This window comes from Solanum verrucosum, unplaced genomic scaffold (assembly GCF_900185275.1).
Source record: "Solanum verrucosum unplaced genomic scaffold, falcon-dt-bn FXZP01001080.1, whole genome shotgun sequence".
Lineage (NCBI taxonomy): Eukaryota > Viridiplantae > Streptophyta > Magnoliopsida > Solanales > Solanaceae > Solanum > Solanum verrucosum.
The window spans coordinates 105123-126510 of record NW_026019659.1 but is presented as its reverse complement, the minus strand read 5'-3'; the positions used below and the strand labels follow the sequence as shown (position 1 = coordinate 126510).

The 21388-nt window shown below is 37.1% G+C and overlaps 1 pseudogene; it reads right to left on the bottom strand.

Moving 5' to 3' along the window:
• Positions 1–13384: 13384 nt before the first annotated feature.
• On the bottom strand, positions 13385–19519 carry LOC125831926 (immune-associated nucleotide-binding protein 9-like; annotated as a pseudogene).
• Positions 19520–21388: the final 1869 nt, after the last annotated feature.

Genomic DNA, 21388 nt, shown 5'->3' with positions numbered 1-21388 from the left:
AAACGTCCATGCAAAATTTTAGTAAAAAACAAGTCGTAACCTCGAATCACTAAAAGCCCATGGACTTATAGCACATGAAAATTGGCAAAATCTGGTTCTTCCTTATTTGGGGCTCTTTTGAACTTGAATATGCGTTTGTTTTCCCCTCGAGACCAATTGACTCCATTAATATGGTCTTAACGAATGTCTATGAAAGATTTCGGCAAAAAACAAGCCAGAATCCCAAATCACCAAAAATCCATGGACTATAGCACACGAAAATTGGCAAAATCTGATTTTTACTAATTTGGGAAGCATTTGAACTTGAAAATGCACTAGATTTCCCCTCCGGACCAACTAACTCTATTAATAAGGTCCTAACAGACGTCTATGAAAAATTTCGGCCAAAAACAAGCTGGAATTCTGAATCACCAAAAGTCCATGATCTATATTACACGATAATCGGTAAAATATGGGTTTTCCTGCTTTAAGGTTCGTTTGAAATTAAAAATGCACCTGTTTGACTCTCAGGACTAACTGACTCCATTAATAAGGTCTTAACGAGCGTCCATGAAAAATATCATCCAAAAACAAGTCGTAACCTGGAATTACCAAAAATCCATGGACTATAGCATACGAAAATCGGCAAAATATGATTTTTCCTAATTTGGGAATCGTTTGAACTTGAAAATTCCCCTGTTTGCCCCTCGGGACCAATTGACTCCATTAATAAGGTCTTAACGGATGTCCATGAAATTTTAGGCAAAAAACAAGATGGAATCTCAAATCACCAAATATCAATGGACTATAACACACGAAAATCAGCAAAATATGATTTTTCCTATTTTGGGAATCGTTTGAACTTGAAAATTCCCCCGTTTGCCCCTCGGGACCAATTGACTCCATTAATAAGGTATTAACAAATGTCCATGAAATTTTAGGCAAAAAACAAGCTGGAATCTCAAATCACCAAAAATCAATGGACTATAACGAACGAAAATCAGCAAAATATCATTTTTCCTACTTTGGGAATCGTTTGAACTTGAAAATTCCCCTGTTTTCCCCTCGGGACCAACAAACTCCATTAATAAGGTCTTAACGAACGTCCATGAAATTTTAGGCAAAAAACAAGCTGGAATCTCGAATCACCAAAAATCTGTGGACTATAACACACGAAAATTGGCAAAATATGATTTTTCCTGCTTTAGGGATCATTTGAACCTGAAAATGCGCTTGTTTTCCCCTCGGAACCAACTAAATCCATTAATAAGGTCTTAACGGACGTCGATGAAATATTTCAGCAAAAAAAAAGCTAGAATTCTGAATCACCAAAAATTCATGGACTGCGCGAGAAAATCGATAAAATCTAGTTTTTCCTACTTTGTGGTTTGTTTGAACTTCAAAATGCACCTGTTTGCCCCTCGGAACAAACTGACTCCATTAATAAGTTCTTAATGGACATCCAATAAAAATATCAGCTAAAAACAAGCCGGAATCCCGAATCACCAATAATCCATATACTTTAGCACAAAAAAATCGGTAAATTCTATTTTTTTACTACTTTGGGGATCGTTTGAACTTGAAAATGCACTCGTCTACCCCTCGGGACCATCTAAATCCAATAATAAGGTCTTAAAGGACGTTCATGAAAAATTTCAGCCAAAAGTAAGTCAGAATCTGGAATCACAAAAAATTCATGGACTATAGCACATGAAAATTGGCAAAATCTGAGTTTTTCTGCTTTGGAGCTCGTTTGAACTTAAAAATGCACCTGTTTACCCCTCGGGACTAACTAATTCCATTAATAAGGTCTTAATAGACTTCAATGAAAAGTTTTGGCAAAAAACAAGTCGAAATCCCAAATCACCAAAAATCCATGGACTATGCACACAAAAATCGACAAAATTTGAGTTTTCTTGCACTGGGATCGATTAAACTTGAAAATGTGCCCATTTTCCCCTCGAGACCAACTGAATCCATTAATAAGGTATTAAAAGACGTACATGAAATTTTTTAGCCAAAAACAAGCCAGAATCCTAAATAACCAAAAATTCATGGACTATAACACACGAAAATTTGCAAAATCTATTTTTTTTCTTTGGGGATCGTTCGAACTTGAAAATGTGCCTATTTTCCCCTTGGGACCAATTGAGTCCATTAATAAGGTCTTAATGAACCTCCATGAAAATTTTCGGCCAAAAACAAGCCATAATTTCGAATCACCAAAAATTCATATACTATATATCCTACAAAATTCAGCAAAATCTAGTTTCTTCCTGCTTTGGGAATCGTTTGAACTTGAAAATGCACCTGTTGTCCCTCGAGACCAACTGACTCCATTAATAAGGTTTTAACGGACTTCCATGAAAAAATTCATCAAAAACAAGTCGTAACCCTGAATCACCAAAATTCATTGACTAAAGCACACAAAAATTGGCAAAATCTAATTTTTCCTGCTTTGGAGGTTGTTTGAACTTTAAAATGCACCTGTTTGCCCTTTGGGACCAACTGACTCCATTAACAAGGTCTTAAAGAACGTCCATGAAATATTTCGGTAAAAAACAAGACGGAATCTTGAATCACCAAAAAATTATGGACTATAGCACACTAAAATCGGCAAAATCTGATTTTTCCTGCTTTGAGGCTCGTGTGAACTTGAAAATACACCCATTTTCCAGTGGAGACAAACTGACTCCATTAATAAGGTCTTAACAAACATCCATAAAAAGTTTGGCAATAAAAAGCCAAAATTTCGAATCACAAAAAATCCATGGATTATAGCACACAAACATCGGTAAAACTTGATTTTTCTTGCTTTGGGGCATGTTCGAACTTCAAAATGCACCTGTTTTCCCCTCGTGATCAACTTAATCCATTAATAGGGTCTTAACGGACGTCCATGAAAATTTTTGGCAAAAAACAAGCCGGAATCCCGAATCACCAAAAATCCATGGACTATAGCACACGAAAATTGATAAAATCTGGTTTTTCCAGCTTTGGGACTCATTTGAACTTGGAAATGCTGCCCTTTGCCCCTTGGGACCAACTGACTCCATTAATAAGCTCTTAACGGATGTCTATGAAAAATTTCAGCAAAAAATGAGCCGGAATATGGAATCAGCAAATATCCATGGACTGCACACAAAAATCAGCAAAATCTAGGTTTTCCTATTTTGGGGCTCGTTTTAACTTTCAAATGTACCCATTTTCCCCTGGGACCAACTGAATCTTTTAATAATGTTTTAACGGACGTCCGTGAAAATTGTTGGCCAAAACCAAGCCGGAATCCTGAATCACCGAAAATCCATGAACTATAGCACATAAAAATCAACAAAATCTGGTTTTTCCCACTTTAGGGCTCGTTTAAACTTGAAAATACGCCTGTTTGGCCCTCGGGACCAACTGACTTCATTAATAAGGTCTTAACGGACGTCGATGAAAATTTTCAACCAAAAAAATCTGGAATTTCGAATGACCAAAAATCCCTTGACTATAGCCAATGAAAATCGACAAAATCTAGATTTTCCTACTTTGCGGCTCGTTTGATCTTGAAAATATTCCCGTTTACCCCTCGGGACCAACTGACTCACTTAATAAGGTCTTAACAGACATCTATGAAAATGTTCGGCCAAAAACAAGCTAGAATCCCAAATCAACAAAAATCAATGGACTATAGCACATAAAAATTGGCAAAATCTAATTTTTCCTGCTTTAGGGCTCGTTTGAACTTGAAAATGCGCTTGTTTTTCCTTCTGGACCAACTGACTCCATTAATAAATCTTAACGGACGCCCATGAACAATTTTGGCCAAAAACAAACCGAAGTTTTGATTCACCAAAAATCCATGGACTATAGCACACAGAAATCGGTAAAATCTGGTTTTTTGGTGATTCGTGATTCCAACTTGTTTTTGGCCGAAAGTTTTCATGGACGTCTGTTAATAATTCTAGATTTTTTTGGCCGAAAATATTTAGGGACGTCCGTTAAGACCTTATTAATGGAGTAAGTTGGTCCCAAGGGGTAAACGGGTGCTATTTCAAGTTCAAACGAGCTCCAAAGCAAGAAAAACTAGATTTTGCCAATTTTGTGTGCTATAGTCAATGGATTTTTGGTGATTTGGGATTCGCGCTTGTTTTTGGCCAAAATTCTAATGGACATCTTTGCACTCGGTGACAACATGACTCGATTTGGGTTATTGTAGATCGAATGACGAAATCAGCTTATTTTATTCTCGTCAAGATTATGCCAAGTTGTACTTGAGAGAAATGGTAAGGTTGCATGGAGTGCCTTTATCCATTATTTCTGATCGTGGTACCTAATTCACTTCTCAGTTTTTGAGATCTTTCCAAAAGGTTCTTGGTACTCGTGTCAAGATTAGCACAACTTTTCATCCACAAACCGATGGGCAAGCGGAGCGTACTATCCAAACTTTGGAGTACATGTTGAAAGCTTGTGTGATTGATTTTAAGGGTAATTGGGATGACCATTTGCATTTGATTGAATTTGCTTATAACAATAGTTATCACTCGAGTATTGGTATGGCTCTATTTAAGGTATTTTATGGTAGGTGTCGATCCCTATACATTGGTTTCTTTCCTTCTTTGGGATCGTTTGAACTTGAAAAGACGCCCATTTGCCCCTCGGGACCAAATGACTCCATTAATAAGGTCTTAATGGACGTCCATGAAAAATTTCAGCACAAAACAAGCTGGAATTCTGAATCACCAAAAATCCACGGACTAGAGCACATGAAAATAGGCAAAATCTAATTTTCGTGCTTTAGGGCTTGTTTGAACTTGAAAATGCACAACTGACTCCATTAATAAGGTCTTAACGGACATCCATGAAATATTTCAGACAAAAACAAGTAGGAATCCCAAATCACCAAAAATCCATGGACTTGCCATCCGACGAAGCCATGGCACGTGGACTAAGCCACAGACCGTGGGTCTGGTCCATGATTGGCCACCCAAAAGAGGTCAGGGGACCATGAACCATAATCCGACAAATGGACCACCGTTGGTTCCACGGTCCGTGGATCATGACCCCTAAATCCACTTTTTGATACCAGACGATGGACCAACACGACGGGCCGTCAGTCAGACTATGGTCTATTAGTCAAATGTGTCGTTAGTGGGTCGACAATTATTTTTAGGGGAAGTTGGGTCTTTTCCTATTTAGTCTAGCCTAATACTATGTCGTTTTACCCTTTACTAAGACCCTATATAAATGATTTAACCCCAAATTTCCCTATTGAAAGTCATTCTCTCAAATTCACGAAAAGATATCAAGTTCTTCCTACCAAACATTTCTCCTTCTAGAAAACTTGAAGAAGAAAGGTCCAAGCTAGGATTTGCAAGTCAAGTCTCCATTCCTCCATTGAAGTTAAGCAATCAGCATTGAGGTATGATAGTTTTTATCCATGGATTTCTTCCATTCATGTAGTTTCCAAATTCTCCTATTTTTAAGTTAGAATTCCCTAATTGAGTAAGGGATTTCTTCTATGTTATGGGTCCTCCTAATTGTTGATCCAATTGATTGATTTATGATCTCTTATGCATGAATTGAGTTAATCTCAGGTTGATATGATGAATCCCCCATGAACCCATGTAATCCCCATGTTTTTCTAAGTTATGATCGTATGATGTGGGTTTTGGATTATGAAAGAAGATTATATGAAATCAAGCTTGAATTGATAGAATTACATGAATTTATGATGAATTTCAATGAGCTCATGCCTAACTTATATTTTCTAGACATTGATGATTGAAAGTGGGATTTGAACCTTAAAAGGTGAATTATGAAATTTGCATGTTCACATGAAATCTATGTAAATGTTTTTATGATGCTTTGAGAGTGAAGTAGCAATGATGATGTTGTTATTGCTATTGTTGTGTTATTGAAAGGATTTCTCATATACACATGTAAGCATGAATTGTGAAAGGTTTTCTCACATGATAAAGGTTTTTAGGGTTGAAAGGCTTTCTCACCTATAGCGAACCAATGTTAAGAAGTTGTGCTAATGATGAGGCAATAGGCGATTACCCATGCTCTCTAATAGAATGAAAATAGGTGATTACCCATGTCACATGATTTCTAGCTTTAAGACAAGATACAAACTGACCCTTAGGCATAGAATTTCATCCTTTCCACTCTAGGACAGACTCATTCAGAAACTAAAACTTGACTACTCAAGTTCTACAATCAATCGAGGCATAACAAGAGTACAGTCAATCCATACCAAGGATAACATCAAAATCTAGCATATCAAGCTCTACCAAGTCAAGAAGAGTAATTCTATGGGACAAGAAAATGAGACACCTTCTATAGACCCTCTTAGCCACAATAGAATCACCAACAAGAGTGGAGACAAAAAAAGGTTCTAACAACACATCTGGAAGAACATCAAATCTCATAGCCACATATGGCGTCACAAAAGACAAGGTAGCACCGGGATCAAATAAAGCATAAACATAAAGTTGAAAGACTTTCAACATACGGTAACCACATCAGGAGAACCCTCTTGCTCACCATGAGTCTGAAGTGCATAGAATCGGTTTTGCTTAGGAGCATTGGAACCCGAACCATTTGGACCGGATGAAGGATTTGGTTGAGCCTTTCGACGATTATCTCTTTCATTCTGAGAAACTGAAGGACAATTCCTTATCCTGTGGTCCGTTTTACCACAACCAAAGCAAACATTGGAATCCACTAGACATTTGCCCTCATGTTTTCTTCCATACTTAGCACAAGTAGACAATAAAGACCCACTACCATTCCATCTTGGAGGCTTAGGGTTGGACACCCTCTCTTTGTTGAACCTAGTAGGAGCATTGGAGGAAGTTTGACCGGAAAACCTTGGTCGAAATCTAGAATGACCATGTCCATCGAACCTTACATGAGATAAATTACCATCACCAGTTTTAGCTCTTTTTGCCTCCCTATACTTGTACTTAAGTTTCTTCTCTTCGATTTGTTGATCATGAACCATGAGATGCAAAATGTATATATTGCTAACAAGCATGGCGGTACGACATTCTTTAACCACCATTTCGGACACACCCAAAAAGAACTTACTCATATTTGCCCTAGAATCATCAACCATTTTGGGAGTATATCTAGATAATAATGTGATCTTCAAAGCATATTCCTTCACACTCATACTCTCTAAACGAATGTTGATGAACTCAAGAACCTTTGCCTCCCTCATCTCAAGGGAAATAAACCTATCAAGGAAAGCAACTTTGAACTTTTCCCAATCAAGAGGACTGCATCTTCCGATCTCTCTTCCTTCCATTGGTTGAACCAAATTTGAGAAACACCTTTAAGTTGATAAGCAACCAACTCCACCTTTTCCATCGGCGTCACTCCCATGATCATCAACACCTTATAAACCCCTTCAATGAACTCTTGAGGCTCTTCCTCAACATTAGAACCATGAAACTCTGGAGGATTCATCCTAGTGAAGTCCCTCACTATAGATGCCACCATACCCACATTTGGCTTCATGGGAACCGCAACCTCACTATTGGCTTGGGTCGTCTTGAGCCAACACTTGAAAAGCAGCCCTAAACTCCACATTAGTCACTTGCTCGGCCAAAGGGTTGACTCGAACTTGAGGAGCTTGGGGAAGAGCTTCTTGTTCCACAACTGTATTGAATTGAATTTTGAGTGTGAGTGTGTACTGATCCCTAACTAAAAATTCCAATTCTATGTGAACAAAGGGATTTCTTTGTGGTGAGGGCACAAATTACATTATTGGATTGTTGATTTAACTAAAAGATTGCACTATGTTGAGAATAAATAAAGAGGGTTGATTATTGAGAAAATTCCATGTGATCGCTTAGGCTCTTGGGTTACTTCTGCACAAGTGTCGTTTAGAGTTTGTTCCGTCGCTTAAGGACAAGCAACGATTTTAAGTTGAGGGTATTGATTTATCGTGAATTTATGATACTTTTGATGCATAAATTTAGAGTTTTGCATGAGTCTTAAGCATTTTTTTATTAGATGTGATGATGTTTTTATTATGATTTGCAGGAAATAAGTTTTGGAGCAGTTGGTGTTAAAGTGTAGCAGCATTGGTGTTTTTTTTTTTGTGATATACAACTTGACCCACAAGCTGTAGGTGTAAGTCGCAGGTTGAAGTGCTGAAAATTGGAGCTATATATGAAATAACAGATGTAAACTGATGAGCCGTAGTCACTACTACGAGCCGCATATGGTAAGTCGTAGAAAAGATCAGAAAGGATGAGCTCCAGTCCATGAATGACGGTTGAATAGGACAGGCCATACAAAGATCTACGAGCAAATCCTTAGATGATCGAACAACTGCTTACTGACGGAAGGTACCTACGAGCAAATCCTTAGACGATCGAACAACTGCTTACTGACAGAAGGTACCTACTAGTCGTAGGTTAGTAACCATAGATGACACTTCCCAAGACAAATTTCCTTAGTCTTCCTTTTCCTACTTGATTTAGGATTTTGTTTCTATAAATATTGGTTGTATTTTTCGTTTTTGGGTTGTTAGACTTTTTGAGATACCTACTTTTTGCTTTGAGAATTATTTTGCAGACACTTTTGGCATTTCATTCTTGAAGTGTTAATTTATGAAATTTGTGTTTGTTCTTCAATTCAAGATTTCAAATTTTATCTATTCTAATTGTAAGTTCATGATTTATGTTATTAACCCTATTATAAATTGTGATCACACAAGCATGAGTAACTAAATCCACAACTAGGGTTGTGGGAACCATGAGTAATTAAACACGTAAAACTAATAATTAAGTAATTCGAGAATAGTGCTTATGAATATATTGTTAATCTCTTCGTTTTGAATTCTTTTTAACGGTGCGCAATGTTAGAACTCACCTCATTCCTACTTGCCTGACCAAGGAAGTAATGAATGAGAAAAAGGTTAAACAACAGAGATTTAGCGTGATAATTTGCTATCTAATAGCCTAACCCAAATAAGTAAGGGCTAATCTGGGTCATGGGTAAGGGTTAGTAAAGCATACAACCGTCGACCGGCCAAGTTGCGTGGTGAAATTCCCTACTTGGACGACCAATCACTTAGGAGATACTTATGTTACCAATATTGCATGTTAAACACTGGGAAAGAATTACTATTATTAGGATTACTGCGTTAAGAACTTGTGGGGAAATACATGTGCCCTAATTTCATCTCATATTGATATAACAAATTGTGAATCATGTTACCTGTTACTTGTTACTACAAATCAATCAATAATTACTTTGTGTTATAAATCCCCCCATTTTACGGAAGTAAGCCAACTAAATGTACGATCAATAGTAAATTAGTCTTAGTCTAGACCATATTCCTCGTGGGATCGATCCTAACCTCAGTTAGGTTCTTTATTTGACAACGACCGCTTATAAATCTTTAAGGAAGTGTAATTTGGGCATCTCAGAGGTCTACCTAGACTAATGCTATAGTCCATGGATTTTTAGTGATTCGGAATCTCGGCTTGTTGTTGTCCAAAATTTTCATGGACGTCCATTAAGACTTTATTTATGGAGTTAGTTGGTCCCGAGGGGAAAAAAAGTGCATTTTCAAGTTCAAACGAACCCTAAAGAAGGAAAAATAAGATTTTGCCGATTTTTGTGTTCTGTAGGCCATGGACTTTCGGTGATTCGGGATTTCGACATGTTTTTGGCCAAATTTTTTCATGGACGTCCGTTAAGACCTTATTAATGGAGTCAGTTAGTCCCAAGGTTAAAATAGACATATTTTCAAGTTCAAACGAGCCCCAAAGCAGGAAAAATTAGATTTTGCTGATTTTCTTGTGCCATAGTCTATGAATTTTTGGTGATTCGAGATTCCAGCTTGTTTTTGGCTGAAATATTTCATGGACGTCTGTTAAAACCTTATTAATGGATTCAAATGATCCCGAGGATAAAATATGTGCATTTTCAAGTTTAAACGAGCCTCAAAGCACGAAGAACCATATTTTGCTAATTTTCGTATGCTATAGTCCATGGAATTTTGGTGAATCAGGATTTCGGCTTGTTTTTGGCTAAAACTTTTCATGGACGTCCTTTAAGATCTTATTAATGGAGTCAGTTGGTCCTAAGGGGAAAACAAATGCATTTTCAAGTTCAAACGATCCCGAAAGTAGGAAAGACTAGATTTTGCCGATTTTCATGTGCTATAGTCAATGGATTTTTGGTGATTTGGGATTCCAGCTTGTTTTTGGCCGAACTTTTCATGAACGTCCATTAAGATCTTATTACTAGAGTCAGTTGGTCCCGAGGGGTAAACGAGTGCATTTTTAAGTTCAAATGAGCCCTAAAGAAGGAAAAACTAGATTTTGCCGATTTTCATGTGTTATAGTCCATGCATTTTCGGTGATTCGTTATTTCGGCTTACTTTTGGTTGAAATATTTCAGCCATCCGTTAAGACCTTATTAATGGAGTCAGTTGGTCCCGAGGGGGACAATGGCACATTTTCAAGTTCAAACGACCCCCAAAGAAGAAAAAAAATGAGATTTTGTCGATTTTCGTATGCTATAGTCCATGGATTTTTGGTAATTTAGGATTTCGGCTTGATTTTGGTTGAATATTTTTGTGGACGTCCTTAAGACCTTATTAATAGAGTCAGTTGGTCCTGATGGAAAAATGGGCACATGTTCAAGTTCAAATGAGCCCTAAAGCATGAAAAACCATATTTTGCTGATATTCGTGTGCTATATAGTCCATGGAATTTTGGTGATTTGGTATTTCATCTTGTTTTTGGCCGAAACTTTTCATGGATGTCCGTTAATACCTTATTAATGAAGTCAGTTGGTTCGGAGGGGCAAATTGGTGCATTTTCAAGTTCAAATGAGCCCCAAAGCAGGAAAAACCATATTTTGCCAATTTTCGTGTGCTATAGTCCATGGATTTTTGCTGATTCACTATTCCAGCTTATTTTTTACTGAAAATTTTCATAGACGTCTGTTAAGAACTTATTAATGGAGTTAGTTGGTCCTGAGAGGCAAACAAGCGCATTTTCAAGTTCAAACAAGCAACAAAACAGGAAAATCCAGATTTTGATGATTTTCATATGCTATATAGTCCATGGATTTTTGGTGGAAAATTTTCATGGAAGTCAATAAAGACATTATTAATGTAGTTAGGTTGTCCTGAGGGGGAAACTGGCACATTTTTAAGTTCAAACGAGCCCTAAGCAGGAAAATTTAGATTTTGTCGATTTTTGTGTGCTATAGTCCTTGGATTTTTGGTGATTCGGATTCTAGATTTTTTTTGTTCAAAATTTTTCACGGACGTCCGTGAAGACCTTATTAATGGACGGAGTTTGTCCCAAGGGGTAAACACATGCATTTTCAAGTTCAAACGAGCCCCAAAGCAGAAAAACCCAAATTTTGCCGATTTTTTTGTGGTATTGTCCATAAATTTTTGGTGATTCGGGATTCCGACTTGTTTTTGGCTGAAAGTTTTAAAGTATGTCTGTGAAGACCTTATTAAGGGAGTCTGTTGGTCTCAAGGGTCAAACAGACGCATTTTTAAGTTCAAACGAGCCCAAAGTAGGAAAAATCAGATTTTGTCAATTTTTGTGTGATATAGTCCATGGATATTTGGTGATTCGGATTCCAACTTGTTTTTGCCGAAATTTTTCATGGACGTCTGTTAAGACCTTATTAATGGAGTCAGTTGGTCGCGAGGGGAAAACGGGCACATTTTCAAGTTCAAACGATCCCTAAAATAGGAAAAACCAGATTTTACCAATTTTCATGTGCTATAGTCAATGGATATTTGGCAATTTGGAATTCTGATAACGCTCAACTATACTTCTTATGATTCTAAGTGTAGGCAGTCACAATTAAGTATAAACCCAACGTTGAGTTGGGGTCGATTCCACGAGGAGTGATACGGTAAAGAATTTAATTACGAAGTGAAAGGAGTGTTTTAATCGACTGTAGAAGTAGACATTTTTTAAACAATTAAAGTACATATCAGGGGTTTGACAATTAATGTCAATTGGGGGGATTAGAGTGAAAAATTAACAACTACGAACACACGGGGGTAATGAAGTATAAAGGTATCCTTGGGAGTGTGATCGATTGAATGCCAATTTTGTTATATGGGTCATTATTACTTACTAAAGGCCGTTGAATCTTAGTGGGTAGGCTAGGCTTTATGTGTAATAGCCAACTTTCAATCAACTATTACGAATCGAGCGAGTTCACTCGAACCTCGACAAGCATAACACAAATAAACAGTCCAATACCTCAATTAATCTACTCTTTCAAGCTAGATTAGTAGGATTGAATGTAGATCCACTTTCTCAAGCTAAGTCTAAAATAACCTAATCACTACAATCATCAATTAATAATTTTAACTCTAAAACCTCTTTCTCAAGCAAGCTTAGAATACTAGGCTAGAATTGCATTTGCAACTACAATTCATCAATTAAAACTCAACTACAAATTGAACCCATTTCAATTCAACACTTAAATCAGTAAATACTAACACACATAAGCTAATTGAAGCATTAAATCACATGATCACACCCCCAAGAATGGAGGTTTTAGCCACACATAAAAAGAGCAAGAAATAGTTACCAACTATGTTTTCCATCATCTTGGGTAACAATCCATAAGTCTTCAAAATTCTTGAATTGAATTCAAAATCAAATAAACCTTAAATCTCTACTCAAAAACTGAAAGAACAATGTTAGGGATCAAAAACCCAAAACTAGACAATATGCTAACTCTCAAAAAAATTATAACTCTCTAACTCTCTTTTTAAAATTGCATTTATACGCTTCCAAATATTTAGTTTCGGAGCCACTCAGCGGAGTAAGTCGAGCTTCGTCGACCAAGTCGGTGACTCGCCGAGAGCTCTTATCCATCGCCTTCTTGGCTTGGCTTTTCCACACTTTCCTTCTGTGACTTTAAGTTATCAGAAAACTTCAATCACCAATCTGGTCGACGCTTCATCGAATTACCCTTTCTATCGCCGAATTGGTTTTTTCCATGGGCGGACCTATTGGAACTTTTGGTGAGCATCAACCTTGCTTTTCTTCAGCTTTTTCACTCATTTTTACCTGGTAATGTCCTTGCCTTTCTCTTTTGCCTTCATTACTACAAATTAGCATTTAAACATCAATTTAGAGCATAGAATTGGCATTGAGGACACTATAACTCTAGCTATTTAACCCTAAATGATTCAATATCCCTGACTCATCAACACCCTCAACTTAATATTTTGCTTGTCCTAAAGTAAACCACAAGATCACTTAGTTCAAAAGAGATGTCTATAAATAGTGGTACTCAAGACTCAACATGAATGCACACAAGCGGTTCAATCTACCCTTCCTTGAAAATCATAACATTGTCCCTATCAACCACCACTATTTTGAGTAGTATCCTGACCTCCTCTCTACTGAGTTGTACCACCCTTACCATAAGTCCTATTTCCTCTACCAAACTGACATCTTCCTTGGCCCCTGACAAGAGGCGTTGAATCTCTAGCTGGAGCAACTGAATAAGTACGCTAGGTCCTGAGTAAGTCTAAGAAACTACTGAATCATATGACCTAGATCCCACACCTAGATGAGGCACTAGTAAACTTACTATAAGAACGGACCCTCTTGGGATCTCAAAACTCCTCCAAAACTATCAATTACAACTCTTGGCAGTACTCACGATGGACTGGAAAGAAGCCCCCTCTCTGGCAGCTCTAAACACATAAGATATAGTGATGAAAGTCAATCCTCTAACAAACCTGCAGACCCTCTCTGCCTCGTTCGAAATAATAGTCATAGTACGCCTAATAGCTTACAGAAATGGGACTTATACTCATTCACAAACAAACTGCCCTGCCTAATGTCCTCAAACTTCAGATGACTCTTCTTTATCACTCTCCAAGGAATGAAGCGGTCTTGGAAAGAACTAGACAATGTATCCCACTCTGTCGAAGGAGATCCAACTGGTCTAGACCTCGCATAAGTCCTCCACCATTCTCTAGTGGCTCCACGGAGCTGAACTGCAACAAAATGAACATCACATACATCCAACCCACTACTTCAAGCAAATCATAGCACATGGTGAAGAACTCATGAGAATCCTCGCTCTTAACACCCTAAAACTAGGGTGGTTTCATCTTCTGAAACTTCTCAGAACACTGTTGATCAACCACTGCCAGAATAACCTCAGGAGCAATATGTGCACCCAAAGTCCGTGCAGGAACCACTGGTGGCTAATCCACCTGATCATGAATAATCGAAAACTACTACTGACCTAGGGACTGCACCATCACTTCCTTCTAAGAACCATGTGGCGTAACTATCGAACAAACCTGAGAGAAGTTCTCCAACACACCTAGTATCCTTAACAAAGTGTCCTTAAACAAAGGAGTTGTAAACTCAGGAGGAACATGGTTTTAAACAACCTTAACTTGTGGCTCAGGAGAGACCTTTCTAGCTCGTCCTTAGTTGGTGCCACTCCACGGGCATGACTTCTAGCCGGTGCTACTCCACGAACACAGTCTCTAGCTCGAGACTTACCCCTACCTCTACCTCTACCTCTACCTGGGGTCTCACCAACTGCCTCAGGGACTACTTCTCCTCTATCACCGGAAATAAAAGCTATGATCCTTGGTATCTACCACAATAACACGCGATAGCTTAGCACTAGAAAAGGTAACCACATGATAAAAAAAATGAATAAATGGATGTTCCCGAACATTCTTTATAGCCTCTCAAAGATAAGTACATACATTTCCATACCGATCTTTGAAACTCTACTTAGACTTAATTTGTACACACATGAGACCTATGAACCTATGGTTCTAATACCATTTTTCATGACAACAAGATGGACGTGATGACACTTGTTTATTCCCACCAAGAAATGTCAGCCTCAACCCAACGTATCGAAAGAAATGTGAAAAGTAAAATAAAAATAATACAAGAGGGGAAAAATTATGCATTCTAATATAACCCAAAAATCTAATTGTCATGTGTACAAGACCGTAATATAAAAAGTGTGGAACTAAAATATAATTACAAGACTCAATGTATTTGTTTCTCAAATAGAACAAAGCATAAGGTAAGGAATAAGAGAGTCCACCGGTATGACAAGAATCTACCTATCAACGTATCCTCAAAAAGTGTAACAACCTATTCCCGTAATTATAAAAAGCCAACAGGGAAAAATTTTGGGGCGGAAAACTTTTTTGTAGTAACTTGGAATTTTCCAACCTGGTCCAGATTTGGACGAAATCGGACTCAATAAGGTCTAGGGAAATCTGGTAATAATTGGGAGATCTAATTATAAATTTGATCATATGAGTAGATAACTAAGATGTTAAGGAACCCATATGACTTTACGGAATTGAATTCGGGCGAGTAGAACTCCTAAAAGTGATCTTAGCGTGAACGGTTTTTTTTAGTGTCGTAGGATGAAGGTTTGTTGTGAAATGGGGGTTTGAAACTCTTAAATCGACTCACTAGTTTCGTGCAACCCGTTGTGGCAGAATTATTCCCGCTAGGGTGGGGCTGAAGACCATTGTGGCGGGACAGACGGGACTTAAGTAAAAAATAAACCCCAAAAATGTTTTATTTTTTAGGTTTCGACTTTGAGAGCTAACGAACGAACCCAGGTGTTTTCTTGATAGCTTCTCACCATTCTTAAGGCTAAAGGTAAGTTTTCACTCCCTGAACCTATTTTTCGATCCGTAGAACTTAGATTCTTAGGTAATTATTGATGGGGGGAAGGCTTTGATCTTGGATTTATGGTGGAAGTAACCCTAACCTTGGTGTGATATGTATTTGTAATTACTTCATTATGATGCATGTATGTATGTGAATGTTCCACTATTGATTAAACTAATCGTAAATGAGGATGATTGAATAATTGTATGCCATGAATCACGACTTGATTGTATGGTTATGAGAATGTACATAATGATTGTGATTGTGATTGTGTCTTGTTGAATGGATCAGGTGTTACGTTCCGACACACTAACTTGGATCGGGTGCCACGTTTCGGAGCATATATGGGATTGGGTGTCATATTCGGCACACTAACTTGGATCGGGTACCATGTATCGGTACATTAACAGTTTGGGTATGGGTTCCGTGAGAGGACCAATGACTTGACATAATTGTATATCTTGAGACTGTGAAATTGTACTTTGTTCGTAAGTGATAAGTGATATTGTATATGTTTGGTGTATGCATGTTTATTAATGTTGTGATGACTTATATATGTTTCGCCTATAAGGATAGTCGCGTGATCCTACCAGTTGTGTACTGATATTGCACTTGTTCATTCTTTGTTGAGTACAGGGCATCTTCAGGCGGCTACTGACAGACCTCGCTTAGAAGATCAGTGATCAATCAAATTCCAGGGTGAGCCAGTTCTTCTGGGCTGCCATGAGTTCTCTTTCTGTTTATGTTCACATTTTTGGACTTAGACTAGTTCTTTAGATTCCTTGTGTTAGTTTGGGGTTGTACCCCTTCTTTTTTACACGTATGGTTCTTGTTGGAGTTTTGGTACATTGACTTTCAGGTTCTAGGTATTATTTCTGCATTTTTTTTGTTAGACTTTTGTTGGAGTTTATGAGAATTCCCTATTTTACTTTCTTAGACATTTAAACATGCTTCCATATCTTTAAATGCCTTAGTTTTTGGTTAAGTTGTTTAGCTTGGATTGTAGTAATGGTTCTCCCACCGGAGGGTTAGTGTGGGTGCCAATCTAGATGGTCTGGGTTGTGACAAAGTTTGTATGAGAGCCCTAGGTTCGTTGATCTCGATGTACCAAAACGAGTCCAGTAGAGTTTTGCGGAACGGTACAGAGACGTCTGTACTTTTCTTTGAGAGGCTATAGAACTTTAGGAAATCTCTTTGTTTTCTCTTGTTTTTTTTAGTGTTATAACTTGATTCCAATTGGTATCTGGTGATCCAAATTGGTATATAATCTCCTTCACTCTTTTGTCCGCAGATGGTTACACTACAAGAAAAACACTTATTTAAGACCAACATTTAGGGACGGGCTAATAATCTTCTCTCTAAAAGTATATCGATTGGGACGAGATTATATTTTGGTCCTTATTTGTATAGTCTATTGCGAAGGTATTAAATTTGGTCCCAAAATAATTTATAACTAGTCCCAAATGTTAATTGATGGTCTTTTAGCGGGAGATATTTCCCCCCAAACATAATACTAAAATAATAAAATAAAAATATTATTTTAACAAAATCATAGGCGGCAAAATTTTTACGTTGAAAGTGAAAAATAAAAGAAAAGCAGCGTTCTGTCTTCTCAAAATTATAGCGCAGCTGGTCGCAAAGGTACCCTAGCTAGTTCTGTCTCCAGTCGAAATTCTCTACCCTAATCTCAACGTTGACACTTTATTTTTGTCGCAGCTCTGCCCTAAAATCAAAGCAAGTACCATCGTTTCTCTGTTGAAGGTAAAGTTTCATCGCAGCAGCAGACTTACAGGTTGGTTCTTCTTCCCATTGAGTTGCTTTGTTTTTTCCAGAAGTTTGTTTGATTACGTTTTTTCTTGTTGTATTGAAGTTGCTCTTCTTGTTTTTCGTCTTTTCAATGTTACAGATTTCTTAATCTTGTCTTTTTTTTGTACAATCTGTGAAGACATTAGCAGCAGACTTACAGGTTGGTTCTTCTTCCCATTGAGTTGCTTTGTTTTTACCAGAAATTTGTTTGATTACGTTTTTTCTTGTTGTATTGAAGTTGCTCTTCTTGTTTTTCGTCTTTTCAATGTTACAGATTTCTTAATCTTGTCTTTTTTTTGTACAATCTGTGAAGACATTAGCAGCAGACTTACAGGTTGGTTCTTCTTCCCATTGAGTTGCTTTGTTTTTACCAGAAATTTGTTTGATTACGTTTTTTCTTGTTGTATTGAAGTTGCTCTTCCTGTTTTTCGTCTTTTCAATGTTACTGATTTCTTAATCTTGCCTTTTTTTTTGTACAATTTGTGAAGGCATTATTGGGTTGAGATTTCTAATAGATAATCTGATTTTCTGATTTCATAATTTATTAGTTTTATATAATCAGTGTTTCAATGCTTTGCGCACCAAATAAGGACTTGTTCTGTTATTCCTATTGAAACTTTACTTACATCTGAAAAGGTTTCGACTAAATTGTTATTCTTGTTTTTTTATGAGGAACAAACGATGTTATAACGTGAAACGAAAGTGACAATATGGATGTTGATAATTCTGATGGAAAGTTAGGTAGAGTGAAAGCTCCGAGAAAGGAAAAAAATACTTGCTTCAAGTAATGACATATAAAATAAAAAAGACTATGGTTATGAGTTACAGCTTGTCTTTAACAATTTTGCATAGCTCGAGTACGGATTTCCCTTCCTTGTACTTCTGCAATGGCTCAACAGCTTGTTCATACTTCCAGCCCAATACCTCGTGGCAATCCACACATTATATGTCAACAATTTTGCATAGCTCGAGTACAAATTTCCCTTCCTTGTACTTCTGCGATGGCTCAACAACTTGCTCATACTTCCAGCCCAATACCTCGTTGCAATCCACACAGTATATGTCAGCAATTTTGCATAGCTCGAGTACAGATTTCCCTTCCTTGTACTTCTGCGATGGCTCAACAACTTGTTCATACTTCCAGCCCAATACCTCGCTGCAATCCACATAGTATATGTCAGCAACCGAGCAGTACACTCCTCCTCCAATTGCTTTTCAAGACTATGCATGGTATTGTTCATCTTTGATTCAACCATTTCAGTTATTCACCTGTGTTGCTCCTTGAAAGATAACCTCTGCACTTGTTCCTTCAACTCATCAGCTACCCCTTGCTTTAAATCTCCGAGCAAAGAACTAACCTCCAACGAGTCATTACAGAGCTTCATCTTCTTTACTTCCTCAAATAATTCACTCGTATATGGTTTTCCACCAGTCGTTTGTACAACCAGATTCACATGGAAAAGAAGTTCTCTCTATTGTTCATCAACTTTCTTCGCTGGATCTTAAGTTTTATTGTCGAAAAGCACTTGTCTATATCCACACATCTTAAGAACTTCCTTTAAATCCTCATGGCAGGAACAATCTAAGTGATGATTCAGAGAGTCATTATCTTTGAGCTTATCTCCTCTAGTGTAGACCACACTTATGTAATCACTAATTTTGGTCCCAAAGAGCTTCTTAAAGTAATGGATAGCAGCCTGTTCTTCTTTTGAAATGCTAGTTCGTAGAAACAAAATAAAAAGAACAGTGTGGACACCATCACCGGCCAAATTAATGCATTTACCAGTTTCATTTACAACTAATCCAGCTTCAGCATTAAAATCAAATTCAGGGGTATTGATCACATCAAGAATCTGCCCATCTTCTAATCGAGTCCTCTGAATCTCACATGTTCTTGTAACACCACTAGAGCTAGACCTCAACTGGAATGCATTTCTACCAAGAATGCTATTGTCTGTGGGACTTTTTACTTCACCTATACACCCAATCATAAGTACTGTCTGAGTTTCATTTTCAATAAACTCTCAATCATCACTGACTGAACTTCCTCCCATCTTATCTTATCAGATTAAATTACCTTAAGCAACAAGTCACCTAGAGAGAGTGAGGCTCTTGTTATTCCTATTATTCATGTTAAAATTTATATAAATGTACTGTTTATCTTTAGTTACTGTGATTTACTTAAAAAATTAACGTGTTTTGGAGTTTGGACATAAAAACGATGCAGTCATATAAATAGTTACATATGCTGCTACTCAAAGGAAAAAGTAATATTGTTTAATTAGAATAATATATCAGTGTATGTTCATTAAGATAAGCGATTTCTAATTTTGTTAGTTTTTTCTTTATGCATTACTTTGAGACTGTGAGTTACTTATTTCGAAATATAAAATGATGCTAGTAATCTTTTATTTTTCATCGTGCCATTTGATTGCATATTTTTTCCAACAGATTGTGTTTCATTCATCTTTGGAACCCAAAAAAGTTACAAGTGATTTGAGCGAGCAATGTAATAAGCTTCCACATAAGGGAATTGATACTCCATATATCTTATATAATGTTAAGACACGTTAAATGCAACATGAAGAATAATATCTATACAAGTAACATATTCCTCCAACAATTTAAAATATTAGTATTGAGGATAAAAATTCAGCCTAGCAGGTCTTCTTCTTTGTGTTCTTACCGAGGGAACTTTCCATCTATCCATATTCAAAAGTCCCTTGATTTCTTTAGGGAGTATGTTGATTTAGTGTATATGTGAACTTGGTTTCAATTATGTTCTAAAGAAGACAACCCACCATCCACTTTGTTAGTTTCATGGTGCATCTGATTGTAACAAGTTTTGTAGATCTTATTATTTTTCTTATTCTTTATATTTTTTTAAAAATTTTGTATGTAATTTTCAAGGTTATGGCTCCTAGTAAGCAATGGATGCAACTTGTTGACAATCGGCTCGATGAAACCTACTTAGTTGGTGTGCAAAAGTTTTTGGATTATGCTTTTCGAAAAACAGGAGAGGAATATGAAATACGATGTCCATGTGTCAAATGTTGCAATACAACTTTAGGGACTCGTGAAATAGTTGAGACACATTTGATAGTATATGGAATAATTCAGAATTATACTTTTTGGTATCACCATGGTGAACGTTTGGGTGAGCCATTGTCAGAATCTGAACATGAAGATGAAGGTGAAGATGAAAATGGCGATGCAGTAGAAGAATGTGAGAGTGAGGATGAGGTAGAAGAATTGTTGAGAGATTTATATCCTAATCAAGATGGAGGAACTACAAACACTGATTGTGATGATCTACTTGAGGAGGAACCAAATGTTGAAGCAAAAATTTTTTACAACTTATTAAAGGATTTCGAGCTGCCACTGTACAAAAATTCAAAAGCTTCAAAACTTTCCACTTTGATTAAATTGCTTCACATCAAAAGTATGGGTCGTTGGAGTAATGCGTCATTTACAATGTTATTGAAATTGTTGAAAGAAGAGTTATTGCCTGATGAAGCCAATTTGCCAAACTCATATTATGAGGCAAAGAAGATAATTCGAGAACTCGGGCTTTCTTATGACAAGATTGATGCTTGTACTAATGATTGCATGTTATACTGGAAGGAGGATAGCCTACTTGATTCTTGCAAAGTTTGTGGGGCGTCCAGATGGAAATTACATACACATAGTGGCAAAACAAGGAATAAAAAGGGTAAAAAGATAGCTTCAAAGAGTTTACGCTATTTTCCTTTAAAGCCTAGACTTCAGAGGTTGTTTATGTCTACAAAGACATCTACTCTTATGACATGGCATAAGGATAAAAGAGTTGATGATGAGATAATGAGACACCCAGCTGATTCGATGGCATGGAAGTCATTTGATGAACTTCATCCTTCATTTGCAGCCGAGCCTCGTAATGTTCG